General features: G+C 42.0%; 1 protein-coding gene and 1 long non-coding RNA gene across 3 annotated transcripts in view; one reads left to right on the top strand and one right to left on the bottom strand.

Moving 5' to 3' along the window:
- The window catches only part of ZMAT4 (zinc finger matrin-type 4), a 365,512-nt gene extending 363,685 nt beyond the window's left edge, over positions 1-1,827 (bottom strand). For both annotated transcript variants that reach the window (XM_058433569.1, XM_032143630.2), the window contains exon 1: positions 1,687-1,827. The gene's annotated coding sequence lies outside the window, so the exon portion shown is untranslated. The remainder of the gene's footprint in view (positions 1-1,686) is intronic.
- Positions 1,828-8,101: 6,274 nt separating this feature from the next.
- LOC131382334 (uncharacterized) lies at positions 8,102-24,220 on the top strand. The gene is made up of 3 exons (XR_009211715.1): positions 8,102-8,339; positions 20,168-20,266; positions 23,663-24,220. It is a non-coding gene; the product is annotated as an uncharacterized LOC131382334 (long non-coding RNA).
- Positions 24,221-25,033: the final 813 nt, after the last annotated feature.

Below are 25,033 nucleotides of genomic sequence, written 5' to 3' on the forward strand. Positions count from 1 at the left end.
TTATAATTGGCAGGGCTGCAAATTTGTTTTGTTTACTGTCAGATAGGGTGTACAGAAGAGAACACTGATGGTATTTTGACACTCCCCCCAAAAAAATGTGGGCAGGCATTTTTTTTAACCATTGTGAATAGAGTTTCAATAATCACAGTTCCCACCCAGAATAGCTGCCTACAGGAAGTGGAGGAGAATCTGTTGTGGTGGTTAAATAAAATAAGAATTAAAAAGTGGAAGGAATTTGTGGAGCTGGAGAATCAAGACTGTCATCTGCATCTCCGCAGAAGGGTGCCCTGAGGAAGAGGTGTCATTGGAGAATCCCTCCCAGAACATGCAGTCTTGTTGGGACTGGGAATCAATCTCCCCAGCTGCAGGTTTAACGGAAATCAGAGGGATGAAAATCATCTAAACTCTTCAATGCCCCTGGGACTTGGAAGATCACCCCCAGACTATCAGCTTCAGAGCATCCCGCAGGTAGGCAGCGCACCTGGTGAAGTGCGGTAGGCACACAAGCAGAAGCTGCCTTCCCAGAAGAGGAAGAAAGTTCGAGACCAAGCACATCGCCTGCTTCCCCATGGGTCCCTGCTTCCTAGTGGCTCACCTACCTAATATCTCCCTTTAGCAGAAGCCAAAGGCGGAGGAGGCAGGGGGAGAAAGGAGTTTCCCAAGGGTCTCAGAGCAAGAGAGGCCCCTGAGGTCTCACTATTTAGAATGCTCAAGGGTGCTTCTGGGCTGAACCAGCTGCCTGCCGGGGTGAGCTGTTTTACTTCAAGAGCAGTTAGCAGAAGCAGGGTGGATGGTGACTTCAGCACCACCTCTGTCACAAATGCACCTGTGCACCAAAACAACCTGCGCACCTACAGGGAGCCACCCCCTCCACCTCCCAGAGCTGCGGGGATGCTCCGGGCCAGGCACCCCTTCTGGGGACAGGGGTGTAAGCTTCACACGGTACCAAACCGAACTCTCTGTCCCGTTTATTCGTTTTTTCTTTTTTTTTTTTCGGGACACCCCAAGCCTGGAAAGTCTTCCAGAGTTTTCGGGAGCTAATTGATTATGTGATTTCTTTTCCTCTGAGAACTGTTTTGCTGGCGTGTCACCAAGTTGTCACTTAGGTGCCCACCAGGTCAAACAGAATAGCCCATCCTCACCCGCCCACCCCGGGGAATGTCTCCTTCCACCAAATAAAATGAACTGAGACAGGCAGGAAGGAGGCAGAAGTTTGAGGAAGGACTCCAGTTGAAGGTCACAATAGTTTGGGGAAGGCAGATCAAAGTAATACGAAGGGGACAGACCCTATAGCGGAAAACACAAACAACCAATCGCGTTTCTCGGAACCAGCCTATCCATGATGGGTGCACCAGGAAACAGCACACCCTAGGATCCAACTTCTTTCACCCAGCACACCCGAATCTCCACCCCAGCCCTGCAGACACCCTAGCCCGAGACCAGACCTATTTAGACAGACCTGAGCGCAGCTAATTAGGAGTAGTAAACAAGCCCATTTCTTGCCAGCGCAGAAGTTTCCCAAATTGTCCGCTTGTTTTCCTCCCAACAAAAGACAGTGATTTCCCACCTTTATCACATTTCCTCCCAGAAACTTTTCTTTCTGCAATCCCTCCACCTAGGCTAAACTGCAAAGCCACTGGCAATGGAGACGCAGGCGCTGCACCCCCGGGACGCAGGCAGAGGTACCTTTTCCGCGAAGCAGAGGGGCCGATGCCCAGAGGCCAGCTGCCCTGCCGAGCAGTGGAGCGAAGCTGTGGGCTGGAGCACGCTGAGGATTACGCGTTCCTGTCTCTGCGACCAGACCTTTCGGCAGCTCGGACCAACTGTGCTAGCGATGCACTTAGCAATTATCTGCTGGCACCGACGCCCCGCCCTCTGCTCTTGCGATTGGCTCTCCAGTCCCGGGCAGGACTGCATTGGTTTCAGCCGACCTCACTCATTGCTTTGGCTCCTACTATTATCTAAGCCATCAAAGGAAATAATTCCATGTTTCATTGACAACCTGTAAGGCTCTCCTCCAGCCCAATGTGGGGGCAGGACCGACCGGGAGGCCAGTGGAGAGAGGGGAGACGAGTAGGAAAATGTGGGGGAGCGGGGTGGGGGAAGGAGGTGGAGGGGAGAGGGAAAGAAGGAGAAGGTGTGGGGGGTAGGAGGTAGGAGGGAGAGAGAGAGAGAGAGAGAGAGAGAAAGAGAGAGATGGAGCTATCAAGCAATCAGATTCTTGCTCCAGCATTTTAACTTCCACAAAACAGAGCCCATAGCAACAATTTTCTGGCTTTATTTTTCCCCCTAACTGGTAAATGTTGCTGAGGGCAGAGAGAATAATAACTACGGGGTGTCTGCCGACATGAGACAGACTCTATCTAGAAAGCCGAGCAAGGTTGAGGGCTGAAAGAATGGAGTAATGCTTTTCACAGGGCCACCCTGGAGGACATGTGAAGGTCATGGCAGATTGCTTGGGGAGCATGGTAGGTGCATACCTGGAATTTGTCTATCAGTACTTTATCTCACAGTTCGCCTCATCCCCCAATCTGAGGAGACAATTTTCCTTTGCACCCTGTCCAAAGAGTCTCAGAAGAGCTATTCTTAAAATCCATAAAACTCTGGAGTTTCTCACTGTTCTCACTGGGAGATCCAGAAAGCCGAGCATTCTAGAGCGAATGATCCTGCTGGGACCCTCACTTTGGTTTATTCTGACATGGCTTAAATTAATCGCTTAGACTCTCGTCAACAACCTAAGCACGTGAAGAGAGAACATACCCATCAAAGGGTGGGAACAGCTTAAACACCTTTCCTTGTTCACCAAGAAATCATAAAGTCTCACCCCAGTTAAAATGGCTTTTATCCAAAAGACAGGCAATAACAAATGCTGGCAAGGATGTGAAGAAAAGAGAATGAACCCTCCTACATTGCTGGTGAGAATGCGAATTAATGCAGCCACTATGGAGAACAGTATGGGGATTTCTCAGAAAACTAAATATAGAGCTACCATATGATCCAGCAATCCCACTGCTAGGTATATACCCCCAAAAAAGAAATCAGTATCTTGAAGAGATACCTGCACTGCCATGTTTATTGCAGCACTATTCACAATAGACAAGATCTGGAAGCAATGTAAGTGTCCTTCAACAGATAAATTTGATGAAGAAAATGTGGCACATATGCACAATGGAGTATTAGTCAGCCATAAAAAAGAATGAGACCCTGTCATTTACAACAACACGGATGGAACTGGAGGACATTCTGCTAAATGAAATAAAACAGGCATAGAAAGACAAACTTCATGTGTTTTCATTCATTTGTGAGAGCTAAAAATTAAAACTATTGAACTCATGGACATAGAGAATAGAACGATGGTTACCAGAGGCTGGAAGGGGCAGGGGTGGAATGGTTACTAGGTACAAAAATAGAGTTCGATAGAATGAATAAGATCTGGTATTTGATAGCACAACAGGGTTATTACAGTCAGCAAAAAATATTGTACATTTTAAAATAACTGAAAGAGTGCAATTGGATTGTTTGTAACAAAAGGAAATGCTAAATGCTTCAGGTGCCAGATACCCCATTTACCCTAATGTGATTATTACACATTGCATGCCTGTATCAAAATGTCTCATGTACCCCACAAATATATACACCATGTACCCATAAAAATTTTTAAAAAATTTAAAAAAAAATCATAAAGCACAAATTTTGACCTTCCCCTCTCCTTAACGTATTTGTCACCATATGGAAAAGACATCACTTGGCAGCTAAATTTTCTTAACTAGGTAAAATATTTATTATTAATGTTTCTAAAATAAAAGAGCATTTATAAATCAATAAGTAAAAGACCTATAACCCAATTCAAAAATGGCAAAGGACAAAATGGGCTGAATTTTTTAAGAGAGAATTATAAAAGGGTCTTTTAAAGAAAGCTTTTAAAATATCAAATTTCAGATGATCCAGAAACTAACCCTTCAGCCTTCTCATCCTAGGATCTCCATGTCTTTGGTGAGGCTATGGTCCCAGTCCTGCCCTGGCCTCCCCTGTGGCCTTGAACAACTGTAGTCCTTATCTTCAGCTGCATCCTCAGCAGCAAATGGCAGGTGCCCCACTGCCTTGTATGGTGACTTTCTCTTTCATGCATACATGCCTGGCTTCCCTAAATACATTTCAAGCCCCGTAAAGATAGAGATGGTATCATGCATATCTTTATCACTCCACAGATAGCACCTAGCACTCAATAAGTGGGCTGACTACTAAAACCCAATTCAAAGCATCCAGGGTGCACAGCCCTGAGCCTCATGCAATCCTCATTCCACTGCAATTACTCTTCCAGTGGAGCAGAGTGCGGAGGGGGCCCACTCTGGAGTCCAAGGGCTAAAAATTCAGGACTAACCACTGTGAAATGCGGCAGCTCCAGAGTCACTCGAAGCTCTCTGTGTTCTCTCTGGAAAATGAGGCAGGTCTTCACCCAATACCTTCCTCCTCCCTCAAGCATTTGAAGGAAATGAAAGGATGTGGGATGCGCATTTTACTTGTGAGCCATAACCCCAAAAAATGAAGTCCTTTCCATGATGGCTTTCCAAATATCAGCATGAGTAGAAGACAGTGACCGTATATTAGGAATTCAAAACTAGGGCAAGGGATGTAGCGAAGTATTTGTTTTCTATTTCATTCCTTTGTCTAGGTGAAATTCACACAAAGGCACAATAATGAAACTAAACTTAGCTCTACATTTGAAATTGACACTGTCCTAGAAAATCTGGTGTGTTCAGTCATGGTGTAAAAACCATAAATAACACTTTTATTATTTAAGCAGTATGATTTTTACTTTCGAGTGAAAGTAGGTTTCAGCTTTGTGCCTTCGTACTATCTCTTTTTCCGCCCCCCTTAAGAAAATAAGAGAAATAAACTAAATTATAAGAACTCTCTTGAGTATCTATCAAAGGTTTAGTTGTCCCTGAAGGAAAAGGAAAACATTTCAAGTGATTTTCTAAAATGCTTTGTCTAAAACAGCATGTCCTTACATGTACTTTTTGCCTTTTGAAGATGAGAGACAGAGAAAGAAAGAGAGCAAGCCACAAACAGTTGTTTATGTCAGTGTCTTTTAAACTGCCTGGTCATAAAATATTCTCTTTGAGAGAAGGATGCTCCCTTTGTGTCCCATAGATCAACCGCTTAATTCTGAGAGTTAGAGAATGAATATTAAATATGCAGATTCCACTGGTACTTGCATTTGTATTAAATATCAGCTCCATACAATTTAAATTCACTGGGGTATGAAATGTACCAAATTCCATTTCGTGGGCCATACTCGGCAAAGCAGTCTATTTTGATTTAATAGTTACAGGGCATTAATGGTCGGAAAGGCTTTTGGGGGTTCCTGTTCCATTTTGAGTAATTAGGGAAAGAAAGAATGTGGGTTTCTTTATTAAAACACAAATTAGATAGCAGCCGCCAGAACCACCATCATTCTTGTGGGTAACCACTTGCTACAACAAATTACCATGACCTACAGTGGGAGGCTGGAGAAATCTTGCATTTACTTGTCCGTTTATGCCATTTTCTCAGTTATCATTTATTTATGCCAAATTCTGTTTCTAAAAGGGAGAAAAGGAGAATAAATCTAGGCAATGCCAAGAAAGAGGAAAATGTGTGAAAACAAGAGGGAAAAAAAGAGGGTGACTTTCAACACTACATCTTTGCTTATTGACTTCAGCCCTACAATACTATTTCAATGAAAGCATAATATTAGCAGGATTTCTTGAACCTAGCATTGGAAGAATGAAAGGTTGTTCAGAAAACTTCTCCCAGCACAGCCTCCTAAGTAGAGAAACTTGGAAGAACATTTTCACAGCTTTCTGTTCTAGCTGATAGCTGTTGTGAAATCAAACTCCCTCCCCCTCCACCCCCACCCCCACTCCCACCGTGAAAATCAAACCTGTGAAGCCAGTGACATTTTGACAAAGCATAAGAGGGGACTGTGGCTGCCAGGAGGGTGTCAGTCACCATGAACCATTCTTAATGATTTCATTAATTACTAATGAGTCTTTAGAAAGTTGGTATTAGAATATACAGGCTTCATGAGGTTTGAAAACAGTAAGGATATTTTATTATTTAACATACCCTGATGAATAAAGCAGGTGATTTTGTTTCTTTAAATCACAATCATATTTATTAGTGAGCCAGAGTTGTAAATAATCTGAAAAAGAGAAAGAGAAAGACAGAGACAGAGACAGATGGAGAGGTAGAGAGAGATTTGCAAAGCTAGATTGCCCACCTAAATTCTGTTTTGCTTCAGTTAAAGTCTTCATAGGAAATATGGAGCTGAAAGATGTCATGAAATATTGTCCAGCAATGCAACAATTGACAGGAGTAGGGGAGCTGAATTAAGAAGGTCAGCTTGCCTTCTGTGAGGCTGGCAGACCACGTGTAATGTGAAGCACCCTTCTAGAATAAAGGTCTGCACACATGGAGACAGCTGTTGGACCCCTGCCAGCCAGGACCCACGTTCTGACATAGCTGCTTTCTTGAAAGAACCCATCGAACATGTGTTTACAACACCTGCCACACACCATTTCCTCATTTATAAAGCAGAGTGATCATTGTTTCTAAGGCTGTTGAGAGAATGATGTCAAATAAACCTACAAAAGAAGACGCAGATGTCCTAACCTTGATGTTAAGCCTAGTGACAATAGCAGCAATGTCGTGGCATTAATGTGATGCGTAGCCACTTGGCTGTCCTAGACCAGATGTTACATCCGCTCTTGGGGTGGGACCTGAAGATGCTCAGAGGGGCAGGAAAGCTGCTCCGGACATAGCGGCACAGCTGCAGGAAATTGTTGCCTAAGGAAATTCTCTAACTGTTCCACTGATTTATGCCGCTCTGGAAGAGAGGACCTGCGAATGTGAAGGTGTCATCCAAGTGATCTGCCACAAGCCAGAATTTCTTCAAATGTTCATGCTTTATTATTCAAATCACGTGGACTTTCTATTCTACTCCAAAATGTATCAACTTTGATATATGAGTTAAAGGAATGATTTGGGCTGGGTGCAGTGGCTCATGCCTGTAATCCTAGCACTTTGGGAGGCCGAGGGACCAGCCTGGCCAACATGGTGAAATCCCGTCTCTACAAAAAATATAAAAATTAGCCCAGCGTGATGGCGCACACCTGTAGTCCCAGCTACTCGGGAGGCTGAGGCAGGAGAATCCCTTGAACCCGGGAGCCGGAGGTTGTAGTGAGATGAGATCACTCCACTGCTCTACAGCCTGGGTGACAGAGCAAGACTCCAACCAAAAAAAAAAAAAAAATTCCATGTTTCCATGGTTCAGACCCTTCCAGCCCCTTCCTTATGCAAATGTGCTTGCAGGCACACACCTATGTGGACACGCTGTGCACATTCTTCGCTGCTGCCTGCTTTGATCGGTCTGTGGTCCCCTTCATTCCATTTCACTATATTTTGACTCAGTTAGTACCCAGAACTGAACTGACCAGCCGAGACTCCACCACTGCACTCCAGCCTGGGCAACAGAGTGAGACTCTGTCTCAATCAATCAGTTAATCAATAGATTTCCCCCAAATATTTGTGTAGCACTGACTTTCCAGAAACACACTCCACACTGAAGGAGGCTGGGGTTTATGCATCCCAAGCCTAAAGCCCCTAGTCTGCCCTCGGCCTGGCTTCCAGAGATGGGTGAGATCTGGCTCCATACTATCTGCCTAACCTTATTCTACTCTCATCTTCATGTACCCCAATTTAATCACAGCCTTCCCATAAATCTGCACATTCTGATATCCTGACCTTCGCCTGGCTGCCTCAGTTTCTCCCTCCCACCCTGCCTTCTCGTGTGAGATTGCAGTCATCCTTGAAGGCCCAGCCCACATCTCCCCTTCCCTCACTACTCCTGTCTGTCCAGCCTTTTCAATTGTACCCTGCACCACAGAATTTAAAATGAATCACATTCTTGTTTGTATTTTCATTATTGTTTCCATAGGAACCACCCCCACCCCCACCCCTGCAATCCACAAGGATACCCACAGCAGTTAGAATTCTCCTAGACAAACACGTATAGAAATCCCAGCACTGGAGAGCTGATGAGAAAGTGGGCAGATCGACTCTATTCACAGCTGGGGGAAACTGACCACTTTCACAAAAGGAAGGATGCTCAGGTAACATCTAGCCCAAAGGTCACTCAGGCACTAGGAGAGAGTGAAGTATCCCATCTTTGGGACACACAAGTCCCACTCAGCATCCATTGAAAGCGAAGCACCGAAAGCATCAAGATGGTGGCAGGACCTCATTTTCCCTCTTCTCTATTCTCTTACTCTTTCTCCAGCATGGAAGAAGCCTTGGTAAGTAAGGCCTGGGCAGTTGTGCTTTAGCAAAGACTGCATGTACATTACCCAGGAAAAGGATTAATGAGAAACACAAGCAAGGAGACACTGGTCTGCCATGAAGTTGTATTTGGAGGAAGCACTTTCTATCTCAGTGTTGCAGGGCAGTTATGTTTGCCCCCTTTGAAATAAATAAGGAGTCCTTGGGGTGGGGGATGTTGGGGTAGAAAAACTGAAGGGAGGTGAGAAATGAATTGAAGTGGAAGGCAAGAAAGGGAAGGAACTCCTGGACACTCAGCAGAAGTGGTTACTGTTAAGATGGAACGAGGTGGTCCCTGTTAAGATGGGAAGGTGATTGATGGAAAAAGCAAACCAACATTTTTGAAGACTCCTCTGTACTCTGTGTGTTCAGGACTGGCTCATACTAGAAGTCTTCTCTGACCGGTGATGAGCTGTACCTCTTTCCAATCACTGCAGCACAGCCAACTGGTTACATTATAAGGTGACTGGGGTAAATAGTTGATATTATGGTGATACCCAAAATTATCAAGGAAAAATGAGATAATGCTAATGTCACTTCAAGACAGCATCATGTGTTTAGAAAAGACAGATCTCAAGAATAACTCTTTCTACAAGAGTTTGCTATACAATAGTTGCCTTCAGTAGAAGGTAGCTACAATAGAAACTACCTTAATCATCTATTTACTTCAAAGTTGAAAAAACACAAAATGCTTAGGAAAAATACCTAATGCATGAAGGGCTTAAAACCTAGGTGACAGGTTGATAGGTGCAGCAAACCACCATCGCACATGTGTACCTGCACATTCTGCACATGTATCCCAGAACTTAAAGTAAAATTAAAAAAATATATACAAAATGTTGTCAAGTGGAAATTAACTACACATCCAAGTCAGGGGATTTGGTTACCTAAATGTTTAGTTTGGTTTAGACTTAGAGAAAAACACTCTTCTTCCTCCCATTCGTGTCTGCTTAGAACCACTCCCCAGCATCTAAACCATCTCTTCCAAGCTATTCCCCCAGAAGACAGGAAGACTGGGCAGTTTCCTCTGTAACAGCTCCCAGAAGTGCAGTTTCCAGTGGTTTCTTCCCATCATTGCCCCTCTTGGTTTGCTGGTAGAGCGCTGAGACTTTTATTCTATGTCTTTGAAAAAGGCTTTGAACAACCCTTCTCAAAACAGGAGCTGATAAGATTCTGATAGGTTCCCCCCGTTTCCCTCTCTCCACCAAACAAAAAAACAAAACCTCTTTTCCTCTCCTTAATGAGAGTTGCTTCTATTTCAACACCTAGTTTATTAAGTGACCAGACACTTCTTTTAAGAAATGAGGTCTCACTGTGTCGCCCAGGCTAGACCTCTCAGCTCAAGCGATCCTCCCATCTCATTAGCTCCCAAGTAGCTTGGACTATAGGTGCAGGCCACCACATGGCTATTTTTTAAAAATTTTTGTAGAGATGGGCTTTCGCTATGTTGACGAGAGTAGACTTGAACTCCTGGGCTCAGGGGATCTGCACACCTTGGTCTCCCAAAGTGCTGGGGTTATAGGTCTGAGCCACAAACACTTTTTTTTTTTTTTTTAACTTCACTTTATCATTACAAAAAGGGGGAGGAGGGGCTGTTTTAAGCAAGGTCTCTTCCCACGTGTAAAAAGTAGGGAATGCCCAATTATGACCAACTGCCCTAGAGACCAGGGCAGGGGGGCGGGTTTTAAGCTGCAGCAGATGACAGATGGGCTGGCTATAAAGAGGCGATCTTGGATCCTAGACTGGAAGGCAGTGCCAGCCCCTCTGTGGATCTTAGGAAACAGGAAGACCCTCTCCTCCGCTGGAATGCTGTCAAAGAGTGTTCCTGCAGGCGAGGCGTCCATGTCCCCTACATATTCCCTTTCATCTTTCTTCCCTTCCTTATACTTCCTACTTTCCTTTTCAATTTCCCACATTAGACCCTCATGACAGATCTTCCTAAAGGTAACTTCTTTCTCTTACAAATCAGCCTATGCTGATTTTTGAGCCAGTGAGAAGAAAGGGGACATGAAAATCTCATCTCTAGTCTTACTGGAGGGAATGCAACTCCACCTCTTCACCTAGATTTCCTAGGGGGGAAAAAAGCAGAACAGCAAATACTTAATTTTTTAAAAGATTTTAGGCTAAATTTATTTATGAGACCAGTATGACATAAAGTCATAGCATAATGACTACTGAACACATTACTGATTTTTCTCAGGAAGTGCTGAAATTCATTAAAATTACTCCCATTTCTAATCATGGTGGGTTGTCTGAGGGGGGCCAAGGATCAAGAAAGTGACAAATGAGAAAGAAAAGAATGACGGTGCCAACATTTCGGCTTAAATTCTCTTAACATCAGTTTTACAAAATGTCTGAGTGACGGAGTTTCAGAATCCAACTCTGCCTTTTAGCTATTAAAGAACTGTTAAGAAGGGCTTAGACTTCCAGAGGAAAGCTTTGAAATTGACACAAGCTCCTTAAAAAAGTCTCCACAGCCCAAGATACTGAAGGGCTGGAAAAGGACAGAGCTGCCAAGGCATTTAGAGCCACTGCCGTGCAAAGGGCTGGCCTTGAATCTTTTTTCCAACTTCCAAGGCACTGCTAGGTTTCTGTGATTTACAGGGTCTAGGAACCAATGTTCTCTTCATGATTCTTCCTCCTCGGTGCCACTGAGGGTGGCATTTGTGTAAGGAAATACGGTTCTTCTGCCCTTGTAATGGGCACAGTGGAATGGCCTGGTCTGTAGGAATAAGAACACAAATGTGGATTCATGAGTGGAAGTTTTAGTAAAGCTTATAGTCAGTTCCACAGGAAGTCCTAGCTGGAATTCACCATCATGACTGGTTAAGAAAATATTTTTCTGAGGTTATGAAGTAATCGCAGATCTTCTTGGAGACGGGGCTTGGAAAATATGTCTGGACTCCTCATCCTGATGCTGAAGGTCTTGAGTGGTAGATAAACAAAAGTTCGTCAAAAAGCCCTGGCCAATAGAACAGTCTGAGTCCCAAGAAGATCAGCCAAAAGTGTTTTTCAAGAGGTATGAGGGGTTGGGCCTGGTGACTCATGCCTACAATCCCAGCACTTTGGGAGACCGAGGCAAACAGATTACCTGAGGTCAGGAGTTTGAGACCAGCCTGACCAATATGGTGAAACCCTGTGTCTACCAAAAATACAAAAATTAGCCGGGTGTGGTGATGGGCACCAGTAATCCCAGCTACTTGGGAGGCAGAGGGAGGAGAATCACTTGAACCTGGGAGACGGAGGTTGCAGTGAGCCAAGATTGTGCCACTGCACTCCAGCCTGGGCAATAGAGTGACATGTTGTCTCATAAAAAAAAAAAAAAAAAGAAAAGAAAAAAAGAGGTATGAGGATGTAAGTGGGAGGATCTAAGCAAGCAGCTTCCTGATGTGACCAGAGCACAGGGGCTGATGCACACTAGGGCTCCATAAATATTAATATTTATTAAAGAATGAATGAATGAATGAATTGTATCATTGACTTAAACCTTGGCCCATGTAGCATGACCTTTCATTTCCAAGTATGTTCCCAGGAAGGATTTTCTTTCTTGACTTCACATTTAAAGACTAGGAATGTCTCCTAAACATCACATCTTTGTAAGTTTCTATACACACAAGCAACTCTACACAAAGCTACCCTCAACTTTTCCAACTTATCCCCTCAAACATATCCACCAAATGTTAAGGAGTCCCTAACCTAGCCTGCAACTACCTCAGGATGGTGGGATATATGTCATTAACAAAAGACCTGCTTAATGATTTAATATGAGTTGCTCTGGGAGATGCACCTCACCTCATTGCTGCTTGTTTATTTCTGATCACTGCTAAGGCCACTGGTGTTTATGAGAGATTAGTGAAGAGTTCTAGTTTTAGAGAAGAGTTCTGAGACATATAAGTGTGCTTGCATTCATCATCTCAAACTACCGTTACAAAACGCCACAGACCAAGTGCAGACTGAGTGGCTTAAACAAAGGAAACTTATTTTTGCACAGCTCTGGAGGCTGAAAAAGTCCTAGACCAATGTCTCTCAGGGTTACGTTCTGGTGAGGGCTCTTTTCCCAGCTCACACATGGTGGTTTTCTGGCTGTGTCCTCACATGGTGGGGAGACAGGAAGCTCTTTGCTGTCTCTTCTTATGAGGATACTAATCCTGTTGATTAGTTGGTGTTTCTTCATATAAGGACACCAATCCTGTGGAATCAGGGTGGGCCCTATCTTTATGGCCTCATTTAACCTTAACTACTTCCATAAAGGCCCTATTTCCAAATACAGTCACGGGGCGGGTGAGTTAGGGCTTCCAACATAAATTTAGGTAGGGAAGGGATACAGTTTAGTCCACGGGAGTGTTCTCTCACCTCATTAAAATAGTTTGAGTTTAGGCCAGGCATGGTGGCTCATGCCTGCAATCCCAGCACTTTGGGAGGCTGAGGTGGGCAGATCACCTGAGGTCAGGAGTTCAAGACCAGCCCGGCCAACATGGAGAAACCCTATCTCTACTAAAAATACAAAATTAGCCAGGCGTGATGGCACATGCTTGTAATCCCAGCTACTTGGGAGACTGAGGCAGGAGAATTGCTTGAACCTGGGAGGCGGAGGTTGCAGTGAGCAGAGACTGCACCATTGCACTCCAGCCTGGGCAACAAGAGCGAAACTCCATCTCAAAAAAAAAATTTTATATATATATATAGTTTGAGTATAATTCTCCATGAAGATGAAAAAATGGAAAGGATGAGATTCCAACATCTTTTACCTTCCAAATTTTGATTGTTCGTGGTTTCTGTAAATTGCCTTTTCTTTCCTTTTATTTTGCCTCTCCTTTTTCTTGTCACTGTTGTTGCCATTAAGTTCACTAATTTTCTTTTCTTTTTTCGGGACCTATGACAATCCGGCTCACTGCAACTCCCCTCGGTTCACCCATTCTCTGCCTCACCTTCCGGATACTGGACTACAGCTAATTTTTTTTTTTTTTTTGTATTTTTAGTAGAGACGGGGTTTCACCATGTTCGTCAGGATAGTCTCGAACTCCTGACCTTGTGATCCACCCACCTCGGACTCTCAAAGTGCTGGGATTACAGGCGTGAGCCACCGCACCTGGCCGGAGTTCACTAATTTTCAACATTTGAACATTGAGATCGAGACTATCCTGACGAACATGGTGAAACCCCACATTTGAACATTAAAAACAAAGCATGAGACATGAGCCTGAATGTAGGTTGCAATAGATGGTATCCTGCACCGTTGGCAACCTCCCCTCCTGCCTGCTATATTCCTGCCTTTCAGAGCCTCCAACTGCATCTTCAGTCTTCAGAGCCCCCTCCAGAATCCCAGTCTGCACACTTCTCCTTAAACTCCTCCTCCTATTCCTGGCATGCTCTGCCATTCTAAGTCCTACAGCCTGTTCCCCCTTGTCACATGAACAGACTCGCTCTGAAAGCAGAGAGATCTCTTCCACTGGGAGATCTCTGGAGAAGGGTCTTATAGAAAGTGGTGCTCAATAAATGCTTCCAGGAAGAACGACACTTCTAACATAATTGCCATTTTCATAGCATAGCAGGATGGAAGCAAAGACTAGTGTACTGATATTTGGCTCATTCTTTTTAATCTGGCAAGTGCTGGATCAGGAGTCAGCAGATCTGGCGTTCTCACCTATGACCTTTTCTACCCAGAGCTTCTCTAAGCTTCAGCTTCCATGACTTTAAAAGGTAATCAGCACCTATCTTAAAACACTATTAAGGAGGGTCATTACATTAGATAATGTAGCTAAATTCATCAACACAGTGCTAGACATACAATAGTTCTCGATAAATGTATTTTGAATTTGAATAATGTTACATGAGAGTAATGCATTACTTCCTGTTAATTTATATATCGAAGAGTGCCAAACCATTCACTGCTTTCAGGTGAACTCTCCTTCACTGAAGTACATTGCTACGAAGTATATTATAGTTTCTTCTTTATGAATTTTAAAATAATTCCTCTTAAGACTGTTACTTGAAAGGACTTTTGGAGGCCAAAGATGATAGTATTTTTTATTTGTTAGGTATTACTTAGTGAAAAAATTATCAATCCTTTTAAACATGAACATTAATTCAAAAGAGACCATTCAGAAATGATGTATGGGGGACATTAAACAATAAATACAACTCAGTTCTTTTGACACTTATCGAACTCACATTAACCTGACCTGATTTTATTCTCCCAAATATTAGAGTAGAAAATTCTTTCAAATGAGTTTATAAATTACTTTTCTACTCAAGAATCTTTAAGATATGGATACTGACTTGAGCATTATAGAGACATGTGTGAGTTTAGCATCAATGGTTTTTAAAATACTATGTAATAGAAACTATTTGATACAACTAGTGTTTTGAAGAAAACTCCTTAGGAATGCATTAATAAACAAGAATGCCTTGAAAACTTTTATTAATAATCAAAATAAAATAAAAATAAATACAGCACAAATTAGAGACAACAAAATACACCTAGAGTAAATTAATGTTTAATTAAAATAATACCAGAAATTAATAAATTTAGAAACTAAAACTGGAAGAATTAATTCCTAAATTATGACTCTTTGACTAAAGCAGACACTGAAATTAATAAATTGCTAACTCACCCAATCAAGTAAAAGAGAGAAGTACAACTGTTCAACATAAGAGAAGATAAAATGGAAATTACCTCAAACATATGATGTTTTAAAACATGCATACATTGTGGAATGGCTAAATTGAACTAATCGGCATATGCATTCCCTCATGCAAGCATTTTTTTTGTCATGAGAACACTTACCTATCTACTCTCCTAGTGATTTTCAAGTATTCAATACCTCCTTATTAACTATAGTCACCACGTTGTACAATAAATCTCTTGAACTTATTCCTCCTAACTGAAATTTTGTGTATGTTGACCAATATTTCCCCAACCACCAACCAGCAATTCTTCTAGATAAAAATTTTTAATGATATAGGAATAAAAGTTTACTTAATAAAAAATGTAAAACTCATATATGTATATTTGTGTATATCCATGTATAGAGATCACCACAAAAGCCAGATAAATGTAGAAATACAGCAACTATTCTCATTCACATCAGAAACAAAATAGGTATATCTATTGCAACCGTTTGTATTTAACATTATTCTGGAGACACCAGCCTATATAATTATATGAAAGGGAAAAGAGGTATGGATTTGGGGAGAAAAGAAGTACAACTATTATTATCTGCACACAGTATTATTGTATACTTGGAAAGCATAAGAGAATAGTTACAAAGAGTACAAATAAGAAAATTGATAAAGATGACTGGGTATGTAATTAATATATCAAACTAAATACTTTTTATATAAATAAAAATAGACATTGTTTGGGAGATATAATGAAAGTATAGTAACAATAAAGTAAAATACCTAGAAAATATATTAAAAATGTGTAACATCTATGTAATTAAAACTTCAAAATGCAATTGACAGACATAAAAGAACAATTTAATGAATAAAATGAGTGCCATGTTCTTGAAGAGAAATATGCAGCATCATAAAGATGTCAATTATCCCTAAATTCATCTTAAAAGTAATGTAACACACAGTGTTTGGGGAGGAAGACGGGCAAAGTGACAAACTGATTTTATTTTTCGTAATAAAAAAATAAGAAGAGCGAGAAATTTTTTTTAAGTAGAACCCCAACAACTATTAAAATATGTTGTAAGCTATAGGAATTAAAAACATGTAGTGTTTCTTGACTAAACAGACCAATTAATGGCTTCAAATAGAAAAGGCAGAAGTAGACGCAAATTCATGTAATAAAGATAGCATTTCAAATGAGTAAACGTGGATTGTTTTATAAATAATATTGGAACAGCTGTTTAAACATCTGCAAAAATAAAGCTATATTCTTTAGTGCATATTTTACATAAAATAAAGTGTAGATATATTAAAAATTGAAATACAATAATGGAACTATTGAAAGTATTCAAAGTATACTATAAGAAGATTTCATATTATAGTTTCTAAAGTGTCTAAGTATGACACAAAATCCAAACACAAATAAAGAGAAAGGTCCACATATTTGATCACAACAATAAAAGAAAACTTCTGCAAAGTTAATGGGGTGTGGGATCAGAAGACAAGCAACAAAATGCAGAAAATATTTACACGTAATAGAGCAGATAAACAGCTGATTTCTAGGATTTATGAAGATTTCTTATAAATCAGTAAGGGAAAAGACTGGTAACCAGTAGGAAAATGAGCAAAAAAACAGCATATTTTTTCCTGTGAAAAATCTTAAACATATAAAAAAATACTCAACCTAACTCCAAATGCAGATTTAAAAAAATAATAATCAGATATTTTTCACCCATCACAATTTCACTTAGCCTAAACGTTTAAAAAGATAAACAGCTTGATAATGCTGCGTGTTGGCTGTAGTGTGGGCAAACAGGCCCTCCATATTTTGCTAGTGGTATAGAAAGTTGGCAATACTGAGAAAATGTAAGACGTGTCCCCTTTGTCCCCATGATTTCAGTTCTAGGAATTTATACTACAGTTATATTCCCACATGTGTGATATGATGTATGTACAAAGATATTTATCACAGCATTGTTTGAAATAGCAAAAAAGAGGACATGACCCAAATGTATTAAGTAAATTATAGTACTTCCAGACAATGCAAGACTATGCAGCCATTTAAGAAGAAAGAAGCGACTCAGTAGGGCCTGATATGTCAGCAGTCCCCAAGGTGCATTGCTAAATAATAAAAGCAAGATGAAGAATGCCATGAATAGAGTGTTAACAGCTGTGTAAGAACAGAAAGAGAAAGAGCAGTGTGCATTTGCAAATGTGCTTGTGCATGCCTGGAATACCCTGGAAGGGCACGCGAGGCTCATCAGCAGTGGGTGAGCCCCACCAGGAAGGGGTGCTGCCCACTTGGAGCCAGGGTGAGATCCAGATGCTTTCGAATTCTAGAGCTTTTGTAACTTTCTGATTTTGTATCATCTGTACATATTGTTTTAAAGAACAAAACACTGGGCACAGTGGCTCAGGCCTGTAATCCCAACACTTTGGGAGGCTGAGGCAGGAGGATCACTCGAGTCCAGGAGTTTGAGAGCAGCCTGGGCAAGATGGTGAGACCCCCGTCTCTACAAAAAAAATATAAAATTTAGTTGGGTATGGTGATGCACGACTGTGGTCCCAGCTACTCAGGAGGCTAAGGTGGGAAAATTGCTTGTGCCTGAGAGGTGGAGGCCGCAATGAGCCAAGATCGCACCACTGCACTCCAGCCTGGGTGACCCTGTCTCAAAAATAAATAAATTAATTAGTTAATTAACGTTTAAGTCCTTGACTTTATTATTTTCTTTAACGAGCCCTTACTGTTTACAGCTAATCAAAAAAAGAGTGTTCAACATAAGGAGAAAGTAAGGTTTTGAGGTCAAATAGTGTTAAAGAGGAATGGTCATAAACTGGGAAAGCAAACGTTCTCCACCTTTTCTGTTTTCTCATCCTCACATCCAGACAACTACTCGAAAATAATATTTACTGAGAAAGACATTATTTTAATCTTTTTATGGCTGAAAAGTATTCTGTTGTGTAAACATACTACATTTCCTTTATCCAACCATCCCTTGATGAACACTTAGGTCAATTCCATGACTTTGCTGTTGTGAATAGTGCTGCAATAAACCTGCAAGTGCAGGTATCCCTTTGATATAATGACTTCTTTTCCTTTGGGTCGATACCCAGTAGTGGGATTGCTGGGTCGAATGGTAGTTCTATTTTCAGTTCCTTGAGAAGTCTCCATACTGTTTTCCATGGAGGTTGGGCTAATTTATATTCCCACCAACAGTGTATAAGCATTCCCTTTTCTCCACTTCCTCACCAGCATCTGTTATTTTTTGTCTTTTTAGTTATAGCCATTCTGACTGGTTGCCTTTTGCAGTAGCATGGATGTAACTGGAGGCCATTATCTTAAGTAAAACAGCTTAGAAACAGAAAGTCAAATGCCATATGTTCTCACTAATGAGGAGTAGCTAAATGATGTGTACACATGGGCATAGAGTGTGGAATGATAGACACTGGAGACGCGGAAGGGTAGGGTGGTGAGAGGGATGTGGAGATGGGAAGTTACCTAATAGGTACAATGTGCATTATTCAGGTGATGGTTACCCTGAAAACCCAGACTTCACAGCTAGTCAATATGTCCATGTATTGGTAACCCTTAAACTTATACAAATAAAAAACCTGATCTCAAGGTGAACTCTGGAACCTGTGTTGCATCACAGTTAATCCCACCTTCAGGCAAGGGAAACCACAGGGGTCAACTGTGAGCCTTCAGCAGCCAGTACTCGTATCACATATGGGCACACTGGCCTGTTAAAGATCTGAGTGGGGCAACAACAGTGTCAGTGGCAAGGGCTTTATTTACCTTGTCTTGAATTGAAGAGAATTTTTTTTTCTTATTAGAGATGGGGTCTTGCCATGTTGCCCAGGCTGGAACTCCTGGGGTCAAGCTACCCTCCCACCTCTGCCTCCCAAAGTGCTGGGATTGCATAAGCCACCGTGCCCAGCCTGGAAGAGACTTAATTTGTATATATTTATTTTATTAGTAACAAATGCATGTGGTTAAAAAGACAACTAAAAAGGTGTGCAATCTGTCTCCAATTTTCTTCCCCAGAGACAGACACTCTTAAGCATTTCTTGTATATCCTTTCAAAGGTAGTCTATTTGTATTTTTCTCTTCCTTTCTGTAAACCAAATTATAGCATTATGTTCTGCATGTTGTTCTCCTGACTGAATGAGGAAACTTGGAGAATATTTTATATCAAAATATAGAGGGCTGCATCATCATTTTTAATGGCTGTAGAGTATTGCACTGTTTCTATAAACCACAGTATATTCACCTTGATTTTTTTGCAGTTAATTTTCCTTATATGACTTTACTATGCACATGTATATAAACCACTTTAAATAGTTGAAATAGACTAGAAGATAAATTACTAAAACTAACACATAGGATCTTACGTCCTGTAAGAGCTCACCTGGAAGACCAGTAACAGGACCTGGAAATAGCACATTCCAAGAGAAAATCATACTTTTTTCCCATATGACCCTGTGGAAGACAATCAGTGATGGATATAAGTTGGGGAGCTTTGTCTGAAACTCTTATCACTTCATCTGAGCACGGCAGAAATCCCAAGCCAATTTCAGAGCACTTTGTACAATTTCCAAGGAATCCACTGATACATCCGAAGCTCTCCAAACTTTGGTCCAAACTTTATTGATTTAATGTAAAGCCTAATAAAATTCTGTGGCTTTAAAATAAAAAAAAATTTAATGGGCTTTATGCACAACAACTATATCTCTGTGAGCATAGGGAGGTCACCCCCACTCTTCCAGCCTCAGTTCCTACACTTTTATAATGAGATCTTTGGACCAGATGTTCTCCAAGGTCCCTTTTAGCTCCAGAATTCTATAAAACATCACTTTGATCTTTCCCTAAGGTCACTTTATTAACTTACTTCAACATTAGCCCACAAATTGGGGTTTACCAGCTGCTTAATATTGCTTGAAGCTTCCTCTTCATTTAAATAAAATGGTTCCCTTACCAACCTTTCTCTTAAAGCCAAGTTTATGATACAAACAGATTCTATTTGTGTGTTCCTTTTTTAGTTCTCAAAGCTTGTATTTATATACACCCCAATTTAGATCATTTTTTGTTTTCTAAAAGTCAGTATTCTTTCTGGTTCAAACTGTGCCTAACCAAAATATGGTAATCTTTATGACTAAGCTGGGAGTGTAATGTGTTTTCCTCTCATAGGATTTTTTAAAAGACAAGACAGTGCTCAGGAAAGAACGTTCCATTTGCTGTTAACTTCAGTGATTTGCAGAAGAGTCCTCTGCCCTGCTTTTCTGAAAGGTACCTGGGGTTCGGGACGAGCTTCTCTTGTGGACCCGGGTGCATTGCTTGCCAGAGAGATCTCTGAAAGGTGGTTCTGCTTTCCAGGGAATTATTCAGCCAATACACATTACCCAGCTCCTCAACCTTTTTATATGATCCCTGCCTGATGCTGCCTTTTGGTGATTTCTGGTAAAGCCTCAGCGCCTTATCATCTGCTTTAGTGACCAGCTTGGGAGAGTAACGTAAGTCACAACCAAAATATGTCTTGGTGGAGCATGAACAAAGCATAGATTTTTTTGTGGGGAAAAAAAGGTGTTACTTAGTTTCAAATTGCCATTCACTGATTTGTTAGTAGATTTAGTGACATTGTATAAATTTCTCAGGCTGTTAGACTCTCTATTTTTTAATCCATAAAATAAGAGTAATAATAGCTACCTTACAAGGTTCTTGTGAAGATTATAAGAAATACACAAAATACATAATATATATAATAATATTTAACATGAAACATTACATATAGTATGTATCATAAGTTATCTTTTTTGTTGTTTGTTTTTGTTTTTATTTTTTGAGATAGAGTCTCACTCTGTGGCCCAGGCTGGAGTGCAGTGGCACGATCTTGGCTCACTGCAACCTCCACCTCCCGGGTTCAAGCGATTCTCCTGCCTCAGCCTCACGAGTAGCTGGGACTACAGATGCCCGCCACCACACCCAGCTAATTTTTGTATTTTTAGTACAGACGGGGTTTCATCATGTTGGCCAGCCTGGTCTCAAGCTCCTGACCTCAAGTGATCCACCCACCTCGACCTCCCAAAGTGCTGAGATTACAGGCGTGAGCCACCGCGCCGGGCCAATGTGTATCATAAGTTATCTATTACATAATATATATTAGTGTAGGGAGTAAAATCACAAGATTTTAAACTTGACCACTCTGCACCTCTGTTCCCATTCAATAAAACAGGCATTTCAGTAGGTCCCAACTTACCGTGTTATTGGAAGGGTTAAGTGAGTGAACACATATAAAGCATTTACATACTAGCTGGCAAAAAGCTCCACAAATGTTGTCGCCATATGGCAAGGTCCCCTTTATGACATCAGCCCTCGATTCGTGATGGGTATTGTGTCATTCATTTTTTCAGTGATGATCAAGGAGCACAGATGCAGATGTCTGGTGGCATTTCAGGGGTGCTACAGGAATGGAGCCTGTGCAATATGCTGAGAAGAAACAACGTGTAGCCTGCAAGATGAGGGAGTGCAGGGGGAGCAACAGGAGCGTGGTCTCTTCCTGCTCTCTCAGCTGAGACGGTCTCAATGCCTGGCCTCTTATTTTCAAAACATGGTATGGGCCTCCTTTAGAGAAGAGGAGGTGCTGATGGTTATTGAACCAAACTGGGGCCCACTGGCCTTGTGCAGCAAAGCCAAACACTGACGCTGGGACTGCAGGTAGAGAAAGCGAGGCATTTATTACAGGGCACCAAGCAAGGAAGATCGGGCAGCTCATGCTTAAGACTAGAACTCTTAGATGGGTTACAGGTAAGGGCTTTGAAAGGCAGGGAGGCAGAGGGTACAGGCGAAGTCATAAGTCAGTACTTGGAGGCTATACATTGATTTGACCCAAAAACAGACCTCAAAGCGGGGGCAGGTCATAGGTGGATGCAAAGCTTTTCTGGTTCACAATTGGTTAAGGAATCAAAGTTTTGTCTAAAAATTTGGGATCAGCAGAAAAACAATGTTAGCTCTGGCTCCTGGGTGTGACCTCCTCCAGGCCCTTTAGGAAGAAATTTAGAACATAGAACAGCAGTCAGAGCTCAGTCCTTAGTTTCTCCTTATCTGAGGTCTGTGTGTCAGCGGATCCACTGAGAAGAGGGTCCCAGTTTCTGAAAAACAACCCAGGGACATATGCTAAGATGTTATCTTCAGTTTCCATAGGGAATCAAACACCTCCTGCCTCCCACGTCCTTGGCTGCTGCCTTAGGCTACTATTACCTTCTTATTTATCAAGTTGCTGATTTACTTCTCAAGGCTAGCTGGGTGCCTAGAATTTCCCCTGAAGGAACTCAAGATTTTTCTTTATTTCCATTCTTGGGGGCCCCCACAGGTTCCTAAGGCAGGGCTTGGGGTGTGGGGGTCCTTGCTCTGTCTCACAATGTGATAGGGTGATGAAGGTGCTGGACTCAGATGGGAAGACAGGTTCTAGCAGCAAGGCAGATACTCGACCAATGCCTGGCTCTCTGCCTCCTCACCTGTTTAATGACAGTTTATTTTCAGGGCAAGTACAAAACACAATTCCCCAACAATCTTACCTTTGGATGTAATTTTCAGATCTTCTCCTGGGAGTGGGAAAGGGGAGCAAGAGAAAATAAAAAGAACAGAGAGTGGGGAGGGGCAGAGATGTCAATGAGAGCTTCACAGAGCATCTTTCTTCTGGGCACAAGAAAATAATCACATCCATCCTGGGGAAACTCCTGTGAAGTTCATTCAAACTGTGGTATTGCCTAATCAGCATGTCTGAAAAAAAACACAGTGGAAGGACCTCCAGGCACACATTAGAGTGTCCAGGCTTCATGGCTGCAGCACCTGAACATTTGAGAGCAAACAGCTCACTCCAAAGCATTGACTCAGCAGCCACAGCAAATGGGCATTCTGCTTAAAAAGAAAAACACCTGTTTGTATATAGCAATCATGCTGTGTCAAGAAGGGGAAGATGAACAGGAGCAGAGGTGGGCAGAGTGTGTTGCGGAGTGGTCCCCAGCAGACAGCTCCAGATGTGGCCAGGAGCTCTTTACTGCCTGAAAGTTTTAGAGCATTTGGGGAAGGCTTTTCAACTCAATTAGCATTTAATAGTCCTGATGTTCAATCTCAGGGATCAGCTGTGAAGTTACTAAAGCCATTGCCATGGGGCTAGAGTAGCCAATTGTGTTTGAAATGTCAATGCATTTCTCCTGACACTACCTTCTCCCTCCTGGCAGTCCCACCCAACTTGAGGTCCTGATATTTAGTAACATTTCACAAGGGCAGGTGGTCATCCTTCAGTCTTGAAAGCAGGGCCCTTGAAGAAGCCATGGAGTCAACTCAAACTTTACTCTGTACCTGGGAAAGCAAGCCAGTGTCAGAGAGGCGAGAGCAGGTTGGGGACCTGGGTATCACAGATGGGTGAATCCCAAAACAAGGGACACCTTCTCCCATGAGGTCAGGGGGTTCTAACTGACCTAGTTGTCTAGCTAAGGAAGTGAGCAAACTCCCAAAAAGCACTGAAAGTAGTTACCTCTATATAATGGGATTATGGTTGAAATTTGTTTCCTTTTTTTACCTTTTCAGTATTTTCTGAATTCCTTACATTGAGAATAAGTTATTTTATAAACAGAACAAATTGCACGTCATTTATATACTAAAACCCGCATAATCCTTTTCCAGCTGAACACCTCCTGAGCAGATGGCATCAGAGAGAAGCTGGATGTTTTTCCTCAAATGGATTAAGAAAGCAGAAGCTTCTGAGCTTCTGCCAGGGGTAACAATGCCACTTGTGGGCACCACTGATTTTTAAAGCACTTCACATTCATTAGCTCATGGGGCCTTTGCAGCATCCCTGGAAGGCAAGACGTTGGTGGGTATTATTGCCATTTCAGAGAGGAGAAACAGGGTCAGAGAGGCACCTCATTCTGTCATCAAAAGGGTCACTACTGAAATCTGGAGCACTCACTTGGAGCTCAAGTTTCCCTGGACCAGAGCTGCATGGCACTAGGACATTTCTCATCTGCAACACACACCCATGCCCACAAACCCTCGTACACATAAGCCCACAGCTTGCATGCGCCCAGCCATCTGAGTCTGGGACTTTCGTAGGAGTCAAAATGGAATTGTGCAACTCCAACCATGATGCTGGATGCTCCTCTCTGTCTCATCTTGTTTTCCTTCCAAGGTGGGGTAAGTGTGGTGGTCGGTAGAACTGGGGCTTTCTCATCTTTGGATGGTCAGGGGCAAAGACCCTGGGTGAGCCGCCCAGCCATGAGCTGTTCATTGCATCTGTCACATAACATTTTTATAAGACTGTGTGTCTTATAGAATCAGGAGCTCAGGCTCATATCTGGACAGATAAGAGAATGCCTCCCCACCACAGCCCTCTTCTCTGTAGGCTGTATCTTTTTCTAATCACTTTGGCAGGTGAAAACGTTTTTTTCCAAGGGCTGGGAATGTGTAACTTGGAAAAGAAGATGCTATGATACCTGTACATAAAAAAGACAGACTGCCAGTTACCTCAGCCTTACCACCTGTGCTGGGCACCCATTCACAACTCCTGAATGATTCCATTAGCGGGGAATTCTCAGTTGATAGGTATGAATTAGTTAACTAATAAAACTCTATGCTATACCAGCCAAAGACTAATTAATAGTGTCTCAAAAGACATGTATTTTGCTCATTTTTAAATTTTTGTGCAGGTGGGGTCCTTTTCAACTCTGACCCGAGTTAGAAGTTATTTTTCTCACCTAAATGCTCAGAATATAAATCTCAGCCTCAAGAGAATGTGAGCAACAGATCAGACACAAACAGACCCAACAAAGAGAAAAAACAAGAGAGCTGGAAAACCGAGTCAAGAGGCAAAAAACAGACATTTTGCAGAGAGCATTAAGGGCAAACCAGTATTTCAATGTCATTGAAGGTAACACTACTTAAAACAGAGCTATGAGCTACTATAACTACAGGGACTGGAAGTCTCTGTAATTAGTAAATATATTGCATGCATCACCCCAACATAGAATCACCTGAGATAAGTAGGGGGATGAGATA

Source organism: Hylobates moloch, unplaced genomic scaffold, assembly GCF_009828535.3.
Source record: "Hylobates moloch isolate HMO894 unplaced genomic scaffold, HMol_V3 SCAFFOLD_22, whole genome shotgun sequence".
In the NCBI taxonomy this organism is placed as follows: Eukaryota; Metazoa; Chordata; class Mammalia; order Primates; family Hylobatidae; genus Hylobates; species Hylobates moloch.